Source organism: Corylus avellana, chromosome ca7 (genome assembly GCF_901000735.1).
Source record: "Corylus avellana chromosome ca7, CavTom2PMs-1.0".
NCBI lineage: Eukaryota > Viridiplantae > Streptophyta > Magnoliopsida > Fagales > Betulaceae > Corylus > Corylus avellana.
The window spans coordinates 17,546,085-17,558,268 of NC_081547.1; the positions used below are offsets into that span (position 1 = coordinate 17,546,085).

General features: G+C 37.8%; 1 non-coding gene across 1 annotated transcript; it reads left to right on the top strand.

Annotated features, from left to right (window-relative positions):
- Positions 1–8,442: 8,442 nt before the first annotated feature.
- Positions 8,443–8,582, top strand: LOC132188894 (small nucleolar RNA Z247). Its single transcript, XR_009440954.1, has one exon. It is a non-coding gene; the product is annotated as a small nucleolar RNA Z247 (small nucleolar RNA).
- Positions 8,583–12,184: the final 3,602 nt, after the last annotated feature.

A 12,184-nucleotide genomic window follows, 5' to 3' on the forward strand; every position in this document is an offset into this window, starting at 1 on the left:
TTCTTCCAAAAGCCTAGAAAAGCATGGAAAACACAAAAAGGAACTAAAATGGCATGAATTAACTAAAACTAAAGGATTAAAACATGTAAGTTAAGGGCTAAAAATATGAATATTTTAACACTTAACGCACCCCTAAACTTACATATTGCTAGTCCCTTAGCAATACAAAACTAAAAATAAAAATGAAAAACAGAGAACAAAAAGATAAATCCATCTTTCGTGGGATGTACAATTGCATTTAGCATATGCAACAAGCCTTTTAAACCTTTTGGAATTCCCTAAAGGACGAATGAAGTCTCATGAGGGTTTTCCAGAAATGTTACCCACAAACATCATGCACAGTTAATGTTATCCCCAAAATTAAAGTATCAATTCAAGATCATGATTTTCATTCATTAGCAAGCTTAAAAAGATGAACTTTATCTTCACAATGAATTGGAATTTCAAAGTTCAATTACTTACAAAAGGCATGCTAAAACATCACAAGTTTGAAAACAGTGTAAAGTGAACTAACACAAAATTATGAGGCTTCCAAGTATTTCCAATGTGCAGTGTTTCCACATCTCAAAGTTCACTGAAATCCCTATTAGAATGAACAATAATGGCATTTTATTTTTAGTCAGGTTGTGCAATGTTTGGTTTCCTTAAGCTTTCTAATTGACCCTTGTAGTGAGTGTTAAGTCAATGATTCCCAAACCAAATGGTTTTAGGGCATTAGGTGTAGAGACACCCCTAAGGACCTACTAACTCAAGTCAAAAAGGCTACAAAACCAAACGAACCTTGACATTAATCAAATCAACATTTTTCACCTTTTGACGTGAACACTCAATGCTTTGAGGCAAGAGGTCCAATTACTCAGTGAAAAGCCTATCAACCTCATAGATTATGTGCTAATGTGAACATGTTATTTTTCAATTGTCCTCAACAAGTAACCAAACTAACAGATTCGCTCATCAGATCATGTGTTCAAAATTTTAAGCTCACTGATGAATTCAAGCCATAATTCTTTTAGATTAACTAAAAATTTTAGGGCAAACATGAACATGCATAAACCCTTTTTTTTTTTTTTTTTTTTTTTTTTTTTTTCTTTTTTAACAATTTTTTTTTTCTCAAATAAACAAACAACACACAAAACAAATAACATGAAATCGGGACAAAGTGTGTATAAACAACATGTGTGCCCATACCCCAAACTTAAATTACACATTGTCCCCAATGTGTCTAAGTAAAGGAAAGAGTGTACCCGGGAGATGGTCGACATGATCTTGGAAAGCATGGCTCATAGCACACCCCCAAACTTGAAGTGAAGCACACTTGTCCCTGCAAAATAAGAAAACACACAAACAAGTAAAAAGAAACAAAACAAAAATTAACTGAAAACACATTTAAACAAAATAAAAGGATAAACTATGGGGTACCTCCCATGAGCGCTAAGTTTTACGTCTTCAGCTAGACGGTGGTACTTTGAACTTGAAGCACCAATCTTTCCTTCTCTTACACCAAAGGGAATGAATCTTTTTTACTGCAAGGTGATTCCGAGTGTTTCTAGATCGGGGATGACCACTTTGAGTTTTCTCAAACAGTTGCTCATCCGGTGGGGAATCATGAACTGGAATAAAGTAAGAAGAAAACTCAGGGAGCTTTTCTATCTTGATGTCCTCAAATTACTCATGTGGTAACTCAAACAGACTTCTCGCTTGGCCTCTCGGTGTTTCAGGAATAAGAACTAATGGTGAAAAAATCTTAGTGCTTTCTTCTCTTTCCTGATGTAGCTCTTCTAGAAGCTCAGTTTGCTCATCCTTTCCCTCTTCCTCTGGATTTTCAACCACCTCTTCACTCCTTAGTGTGACAGCTTGCGCATGATAGTAGGTGCATTCTTCCTCCATGTAATGCTCATTAGGATTGGCCATCAACTGACTTTGACACTCTTCTTTTTCTTCTTCTTCTTTAAGTGTATCTGATTTTTGCTTGAGGTGGGCCTCCATCCATTCAAATGATTGCTCTCTTTCCTCCATGCGGCTAAGATGAGCTGCTGTATGTTTTGCAAAGTCAGCACACTATTTTTCGAAGGTAGCAATTGCTTCTTCTAATGCAGACCTTCTTAAATGAGGTGTTTCTTCTTGGTACTGTTGAGGCCAATCGATAGGGAATGCACTCCGCTCCTTGTCAAATTGTCCCATTCATACTTCTAGTCTTTGAATGGCTTGATCATTTTTTTGAAATGCTTGATCGATCCTTGTATTGATTTGTTCTTGATCAGTCATCAATTGCTGGAGTTGGGTGGTTGGTTGAATAGGAGAGATGTTTCAACTAGCCATGGATTTTACAAGTATATTTAATGTCTTTTGCATGGCAGCTAGCTGATCTTGTAGTGGTGGATCCGATTGAGAGGAATATGAATGATTTCTAGGAGCTTGAGCTTGCGCTTGCCATGAAAGATTGGATTGTTGGCTCCATGTTAGGTTACAGGAATCAAAATAGCGGCTGTTCCCCAGTCTAGAGAATGCTGCGTTCATGTATTGGTTAGAAATTTGCCTCAATGTAGGACATTCTCTAACACTGTGATAAGGGTTGTGGCAACATGAACATGGTCTACGGGGCGTCGGAGTGCAGCCCCACATTTGTGAAGGTAAAAAATAACAAAAGATTAAAATAAAAAGGGAAAATAAAAACAAAATTAAAAACAAAACTTACGAAGATGTAGACTCAACTGACCCTGCATAAAACAAAAGAAAAAAATTAGATCTATAATTATCGCAGTACTGTGCTGCTCTCTAGATGTGTGATCGATCACACTGTGATGTATGCTCGATCGCCCTGGTTGGGCGCTCGAGCGCACCTCCAGAGGCAAAACAGGAATTGCGAAAAAAATGAGAAAAGCATAAAACTTTAAAAACAAAAATAAATTAAAGGAAAAACCAAAATTGAAAATTTGAAAATTAAAATAACACAACTAAAGGAAAATAATTCTAAACAAAATTCACCGCAAGCCCCGGCAACGGCGCCAAAAACTTGTTGTTCACAATTACCTACCTAAATTAATAGGCAAATAACTGGATATTTTACCCGCAAGTGCACGAGGTCAACATAGTAGTATAGTGTGCAAATATGGGGTCATTTCCACGAGGATTGCTGAATCTTGTCCTAAAATCAATTCCCAAAGTGAAATAAAACAAAAGACTAGATTTAAATTGATAATGATAAAATGGTAGGGCTTTGATATCCACCACTAATTATAGGCTTTAGAAGTCATTGACAAACTAGTAAACCAAGGAATTTCGTAGGGTTTCAAAACCGATTACAATTGGGAGTTGGAAAACCCTAATATGGAAATATTAGCAATCTGGCTGCAGCTTCGATGTGTCTCCTGCGCACGGGTGCGATCGATCGCAACCTGTTTGCACTCGATCGCAGGTCTACGATCGAGCCTCTTTTGTTGTGCGCTCGTGGCCTGCCATTGGGATCGAGCACAGTCATGCACTTGAGCGCCCAAACCAGTGGGATCGAGCGCAGTAATGCGAATGAGCACCAATCCTACGATCGAGCACTGTCGTGCACTGGAGTAGCAATGAAGTTAGCAAACACGGTTTTGCACGGTTTGGAAGTCTATAACTCCAACTCAATTTTTGAGTTGTTAGGCTTCACAAAAACATCAAGGGTTGTTCCAAACTCGATAACTACTCACTTAATTCTTCCAAATTGAGGAGGAGAGGAGAGAAAGAAGCCAAGACACAAGCTTTGGGAGAAGAATTGGAGGCTAGAAGGGTTTTTCGGTTTTTCTTCTTTTCCTTATTATTTTCTTATGAGGATGATTTTCATCCGAATTATGTGTAACTAATACTCTAGTTAGGGGCTCGATTGAAGCCCTAATCATGTCTCTTTAGGATTTCAATATTGGCGCCTTTGCTACAATTCATATTTTGAATTCTTAACTTGATTATTTCCTATTTTATTGAATTCCTCACATGAATGTGCTTCATCATCATATGCATGTGGTAGGGATTTGTTATTTAAGTTAATTTGGATGACTGAGTCCTGGGCTTAATAGAGTGACAAAAGAACCCCATCACAGGTTCTTGGATTAATCAACATGGAAAACTAGAAGTAGATACCATACTCTAGGCTTCATGTATTTGTCAATTTCCATTGATTTATGCTTTCTTGAAGAACAACTTAGTAGAGACCATGCTAAATCATTTGAGAAGGAAAAGAATTAGAGTAGATACCATGCCTAATTCGTTGCTTAGGGAGATCAATAGCTTAAGGAGAAGATACCATGCCCTTAGTTTGGCAAACATTGGGTATCTTGATATGGGTTTAGCATTGGTATATTGTTTATCTTATTCGAGTGTGATTAGCGGTGGATATCAAAACCCTACGCTTTCATTCTTATTATTTAAATTCAATATTTTATCTTGTTTAATTCAGTTATTTATTTAGGCAATTCTTTTAAGCATAACTTATAGCAATCCTCTTGGGAATGATCTTGTACTTGCTTTCTATACTGTCATTTTGATCTAGTGCACTTGCGAGCAAAACGTACATTTATTCGTCTATTAATTAGGTGGATATTTGCAACAGGTTTGTGATGTCGGAGGACTCAAGTGAGCACATGAGGTAAGTAAACACTTACAAATGTTTCCTTAAAAACGTGTAATATGTCAGTTGATTGTGCACGCGGCTGATATGAGCATGCCTATATTTTTGTATAACTTGGTAACTGTCTTAAAACTGGTTGATAAGATACATTGTATGACATGGTACACCAGTACGTGCGGTATAATGACCATGGGCTTACTATATACACTTGATTCTATGGTTAAACATGTGTATGGATGTGATATAAGGGTCTTGGATGCAATCGTTATTTCGTGAACGGTGCAACCTTAATTGGTGGTCACTACAAGGCGTACATCATTAGTAGCGTGGGCCACCCGAGGTTAGACTCGGTCGGGCTGCTAGTGTTATGGATAGTAACATACAATGGTCGGGGCACCGGCATTGTATTACAGGTTCTTTGGGATAGCGCCAACATTGTTGAGAAGGGGTAATATCTCAGGTAGACCATATATGCTAGTTATGACATATTAAGGCATTAGTATTTTGCATTAAAACTCTTAGGCAATTGCTGTTGGAAGTACACCCCTTTTCTTCAACAAAACGATATTTTTACGGTGTATTAACAGAGACAACATCTCTTTCAAACCTTTGTCAAATTGCACGTTCATTTTTGCTTAGTAAAAACCGGCTCAGCTCATACTCAATTGTGAGGTTTACTTACTAAGCCTTTAGATTTATACGATTATTACATCTTGTAGGAAACCTCTTTCTAGGAAGAGGAGAGTGGTGAGTTTGCCACTACAGAACTATTTAAGACAAATCTCCATGTTATTACCAAGTTTGATTATTATTTCTATTTGCTCCACGTCCATGTGTCGAGGATAATATGCTTCCTTTATGGTTATTAGATTTCTCAGATTAATCTTACTTTCCTATGCATTAACTCTGATGATGCTTAGAGGGGCGGCGGTTTCCTAGTTAGCTACCAGTTAGCTATATTGGAGTAATTGCCAGTAACCCTACCAAACTGGTCAATGCCAGATTTGGGGGCGTTACACATATATATATCTGGATGAAATTAAGAATTTGATCAACTTTCACATAAGAATTCTTGACATACAGAAGGAAAAAAAAAAAAAAAAAGAATTATGAAGACATGTCAATAAGGCATATGAGTCTAAACAATTGTTATTAGCAGAAGCATTTCAAATATGGTAGCCCTACTTTTTTGTTGCTCACATAAAAGGTGAAGATAAATTCAATAGACATATTGTCATATTTTTTTATGAGAGCCATAAATAGTGTTGACATATAAGCCACTATAAAATACATGCATAAATAATCAATATAACAAATATGTGCGCGATATATAAATCATCTACAAAATATTCCCATATATATATCTTTTTTTTTTTTTTTTTTTTTTATAATCTTCCATAGCATTACAACGGTGAATAACAAAAAAGAAAAGAAAATAAACTCATTATATGCTCATGTGAGGGGTGAGTGCATGGCAAAAATAATGGAAATCAACAAGTCTCTTTATGTTCTTATTATCAATATCATGAATAAGGAAAAATTACAGTTTACCTCCTCGAAAATTGTGCACCTTTTTTGACAAATGATTTTTTTTTTTTTTTGGCAATGTGGCCATTCCGTTTACAGATTACGTCTTTTTTGATGGTTTGGAATACATCTGTGGCACATGCGATTTTTAGGACATGAAAAGTCTAAAATGGCCCTATTTTTCTGAAGAAAAAAAAATATACAAAAAAGTTGGCCATTTTGTCATGGCCTAATGGGCAAATAGCCAACTTTATTAAAAATTATTTTTATTTTTTTCGAAAAAACAAGGGCATTCTAGACTTTTCATGTCCTAAAAAATCGCGTGCATTGCGCATATATTCCAAACTATCAAAAAAAATACATAATCTCTAAACGGAATGGCCACATTGCAAAAAAAAAAAAAAACTTAATAGTAGTAGATTGTCAATTTTTAAACAATGGAGTTAGAATAAAAAAAAAAGTGCACAACTTCCTTGAGGGGGGAGGGTAAACTGTAATTTCCCCCATGAATAAAGAAAGAAAGGAAATTGTATAAACTTGTAATATAGGGTGAGAGCAAAAATACATTAAATTCAAAGAGAGAGAGAAAGAAATCGGCGATGGTGTGTACGTCACTCTGCGGGTGTGTGCGGAGAGCGGAAAAGAGGAAGATCTATATAGGGTTAATTTTACCTTCTTCCATGTCTCCCCATTTGGAATCACTCAACTCCCTCCTTCTTCGTCTCTCACATGTGAGAACAAAAAGAAAAAACTCTCTCTCTTGGTGACACGTGCAACCAATTATGTGTTGTAGTGGCTTGCTTGTTAAGTAGATGCAAGATTGCATGGTATGAGATATGAAGTGACCATATCTGAGCATGTCTTTGGCCATGCCATTCTAATGAGTACTTTCTTGTTTCAATCAACGAAATAAAAGTGCAACATCCAAGACCCACATTCCTCCATCCAGAAACCATAACATGCTTCTCCTAAGTTTTCTTCATATTTGTCTAATCATTTCCCTATAAGATAGCTTTTCTAACTCCTTCTATGTACAAATCAAACAATTTGTGAAACTAGAGAGAAAAAGAAAGAATTCTAGAGAGAAATAATGGTAGCAAAGATTGTGCTCTAATTGGGGCTCCTAACCCTAACCCTAGCAATGTTCATGGCGATCCGTACACATGCATACACCCCCACACATAGCACTCACACCCCCACACACACGCGCACACATGCATACACCCGTACACATGTGCACACCTACTCACACACATACACCAACAAACTCACACACACACATGCGCACCTGCACATGCATGCACACATGCTCACACATATGCACACACACCCAGGCACGTGCACACACACACGCGCGCACTCATGTGTGCGTGTGTATGAGCTAGGCTCATGAGCCTTAATCGAGTCGCTCATGTGTAATATAGGGGCTATTTTTTACTCTTACATATTTTGTGACAATTGTAGTACGATTTAGATTGTGCATAATGATGTTTTCACGAATGCATTAAACACATTAAGATTGTTAGAGAGTTATCAAATGATAACACTCCTCATGATATCAGGAATCAAACTCAAATAAACTCAACCGAGGATAGCATCGATTGATCACTTCAAATCTAGTCTTATATCTTATCTGTAACTCTTGTAGATTGAATTTAATATTTGTATTTAGTTTTTATCTCTTGTAATCAAAGTTCCCTATATATACAAAGCCTTATCCACAATTATGGTAAGGTAGAATAACCCAAACACTAGAGTCATATCAATCTTTACATGGTATCAGAGCCATTCTAGGCTAACGCCATTTTTTGCTTCTCTATTTTTTCATGGCTACTTCATCGTCTTCCACTAACCCAATGAATTATCTCACCATTTCCTCTTCTTTCTCTCACAAACTCATGCAGACCAATTATCTTCTGTCGAAGCTTGCTATCCTACCTGTCATCGAAAGCCAAGATCTTCAAGGCTTTATTGATGGATCTATTACTAGCCCTCCTCTGTCCATCACCTCCAAAGTTGATACCATTACTACTCTGTCCAAGAACCAGACTTGGCTTCAATGGCACATGCATGATTAGCTTGTGCTTAGCATGTTGATCCCGTCTGTCACTAAGAAAGTCGTTGTCCATTTTGTTAAGTGCCTCACTCCACGGAAACTATGGCTCTCTTTGGAAACTATGTTCACTTCCAAGGCCCATGCTTGCACGATGTCCCGTCACCTTCAGCTTACCACACTCAAGAAATGTAGCATGTCAATCACTAACTATTTCTAGAAATTCACCACACTGGTTGATACCTTGGCTACCATTGATAAGCCATTACATGATGACGATCTTCAATCTTTTCTTCTTGCAGGACTCAACAGTGAATATGATTCATTTGTCACCTCAGTTACAACCTAGGTGGATCCAATCTCCATTGATGAGCTCTATGGCCACCTTCTTGCTCATGAAATTCGCCTTGAGCAAAATATTGCTTCTTCTGATCTCTCTATTTCAGGTGTGAATTTTACCTCCAAAGGTTCAAATTTTCATGGAGGACGTGGTGGATGTCCCTCCCTTTCCAATCGTGGCTCTTACTCCAATGACAATCATGGCTTCCATTACAATTCCAGTAGTGTGCCTTCTTATCAGCATAGCTTCAATTCCAATCGGGGCAAGGGGCGCGGCATAGGTGCTCCATCTTTCATCAAATCCCCTCGCCCAGTGTGTCAACTCTACAACCAGATTGGACACCTTGCTCCTACATGTTATTAGCGAGTAGCGAGTTGATCATTCATACACACAGGATGCTGCTTCTCAAATCCAGGCATACCATACAACATCTCAACTGTCATCTCACATTGTCTATGACTCCAACCCGTATCCCGACATCGGAGCCACACATCATCTCATGTCTTATCTCGCCAATCTGAATGTTCTGGTTGATACCTACTCCGGCTCTGACGAGATAAAAATTAGTAATGGTGATAGGCTTTCCGTAAAGCATGTTGGCACCTCTCATATCCTCTATTAGGGGTGTTAAGTGAACAAGCCGCTCGCTTGCTCGCTCAAGCTCGACTCGTATAAGCTCGGCTCGTGCTCGACTTGATTATTAAATGAAACGCTTCGTGAACACAAATTTTGACTCGAATATTAAACGAAGCAAGCTCGACTCGACTAGGTTAGGCTCGTATAAGCTCGTATGTGTGTGTATAAAAATAAGTAACACATAATTAATTATAAATCTCATAATTATTAAAATCTTAAAATTGCATTTATATTTAAGCATTAGAAAATGAAAAATTCTAGACCCTTCGTGATCAAAGAGAGAGAGAGAGCAATCATTAAAAAGACCTCAATTCAACTAGGGTAGACCCAAACTAAAGGATGAAGAATCAAGCAGAAACTATTGAGGGAGATTGCAAAGGGCAGAAACTATTGAAGAATCAAACAGACCCAAACACTATCACTACCTGTCTTGTGAGCAAGAGTGAGAGAGTGTGAAATGAGAGTTCAGGTGGAATATGTGCTATGACTAGTGAGGGAGATTGTAGCGGGCGTTGTCCCAATGCAGTCTGAATACAACCTGTTAACTAGTCCCACATTGCTAAAAAAACACCAATCCCTAAGTTTGCTTATCTATAAAAGGATGTATATCCTCTCTCTTTGAAACCAAGTGCCTTATTGTATTGACTCAGGCTCCATACTCGACTAGCCAGGCTAAGCAAATGTTCATATACAAGCTGGCTTCTTAAGCCGTTTAAGAATACTTGAAGTTTAGTTTTTTTTTTTTTTTAAAAAAAAAATAAATATAAGAGCTAGCTCGTGAGTTGGCTCGGCTCGACTTATTATGAGCTTGAGCTTGATTTTTTTGGCTCACTCTTGAACTTGGCTCGAGCTCGAGCTCGAGTAAAATATAAAGGAGCCAAGCCTAAACAAGTGAAGCTCACTCAAGCACGGCTCGTTTACACCCCTATCCCCTATCCATCCCTTGCTTTAAATTATCTAATGTTCTTCATGTGCCTACTGTTTGCAAGAACTTGGTTTTTGTCCAAAAATTTACCAAAGACACTAATACATTTTTTGAGTTTCACCCCTCTTATTTTCTCTTGAAGGATCACACTAAGGGGAAGTTGCTACTTTGAGGCCTGAGTAAACATGACTTATATCCTTTCTTTTCAGCTTCAAATAAACTGTCCACTCTGTCTGCTCTTGCACGTGAACATAGGTCAGTGTCCTAGTGGCATTCTCGGCTTGGTCATCCTACCTTGAAGGTCGTTCGTCGTGTCCTCAATTCATTTCTACTTCCTATGTCCAGCAATAAAAGCTTCCCTCCATGTTTAGCGTGCTTAAGCTCCAAAAACACTTAGCTACCTTTTCCAGTCTCTTCAACACGAATTGTGTCTCCTTTCCACCTAATCTTCACAAATGTGTGGGTACCTGCTCTAGTGTATTCTAGAAATGGTTGGAGGTTTAATGTCTCTTTTCTTGATGCCTTTAGACGGTTGTTGTGAAAATATCTATCTAAATTAATAGGTAAATAATTGTACGTTTTACCTGCAAGTGCACAAGGTCAACATAGTAGTATAGGGTGCAAGTACAGGATCATTCCCACGAGGATTGCTGAATTTCTGTTTAAAAATAAATTCCTTAAGTAAAATAGAGATTGAGTTGATAATGATAAAAAGGTAGGGCTTTGATATCCACCACTAATTATATTTAACTAATATAACAATATGTCATTGCTTTGATCATGTTATGCATATCTAATGTTTGCCAACCTTAGGGCATGGGTGTATATTCTTTAAGCTATAGATTTTCCTAAGCAACGAGTTAGACATGGGTGTATACTCTAACTTTTTTCTTTCCTAAAGGATTAAGCATGGTATATACTAAGTTTTTCTTTAGAAAAGCATATGTTCTATGGAAATCAACAAACACACGGGGCCTAGGGCATGGGTGAATACTCCTAGTTCCCCATGTTAATTAACCCAAGAATTGCGGTGTGAATTCTTTTGTTACTTAAATTAAACCCAAGACTCGGTCATCCAAATTGATCTAACTAACTAGTCCATACCACATGCACATGTTGATCAGGCGCACACATATGAGCAATTCATGCAAGCAGGTATTAATCAAGTTAAATAGCACAACAAGATCATCACAAAGGCGCCAATATTGAAATATTAATTAAACATAACTAGGACTTCAATCTAGCCTTACTAAGTAAATTAGCTACACATAGAGTTGATGTTAAACATCTTCATAAAATAAAAGAAAAGAATAAACCCGAGACTTGAACTTCAAGAGCTCCTCTTCTTCTCCTTCTCCAGCCTCCTCATTCTAGAGGCTTAAGGGTCTATTTATAGGTTTTAGAAGTCCTAGACAAAGTAGTAAACCTAGGGATTTCATAGGGTTTTGAGACCTATTACAATTGGGAGTTGGAAAACCCTAATATGGAAAGAGTGACACTTTGGCCGCCACTTGATGTGTCTCCTGCGCACGGGTGTGATCGATTGCAGCCCGTGTGCTCTCGATCGCAGGTTTGCGATAGATCCTTCTTCTAGCATGCACTCGATCGCTCTTGGCCTGCTTTATGCAGTGTCCTCTTGGGTATTGCGCTCGATCGCAGGTACCCTGCGATTGATCACAGTGTCAGGGAGCTCCAATTTTCTCCATCTTCTCTTGTGGAGCCCAAATCACCTAGTTTTACTTCATTTTCTTCCAAAAGCCTGTAAAAGTATGAAAAACACAAAAATGAATTAAAATAGCCTAATTAACCAAAACCAAAGGATTAAAACATGCAAGTTAAGGGCTGAAAATATGAATATTTTAGCACTTATCACACCCCCAAACTTACATATTGCTAGTCCCTTAGCAATACAAAACTGAAAACAGGAATGGAAAAATAGAAAACAAAAGAGATAAATCCATCTTTCATGGGATGTACGATTGCATTTAGCGTATGCAACAAGCCTTTTAAACCACTAGGAATTCCCTAGTGGACGAGTGAAGTCTCGTGAGGGTTTTTCAGAAATGTTACCCACAAACATCATGCAAGAGTTCATGTTATTCC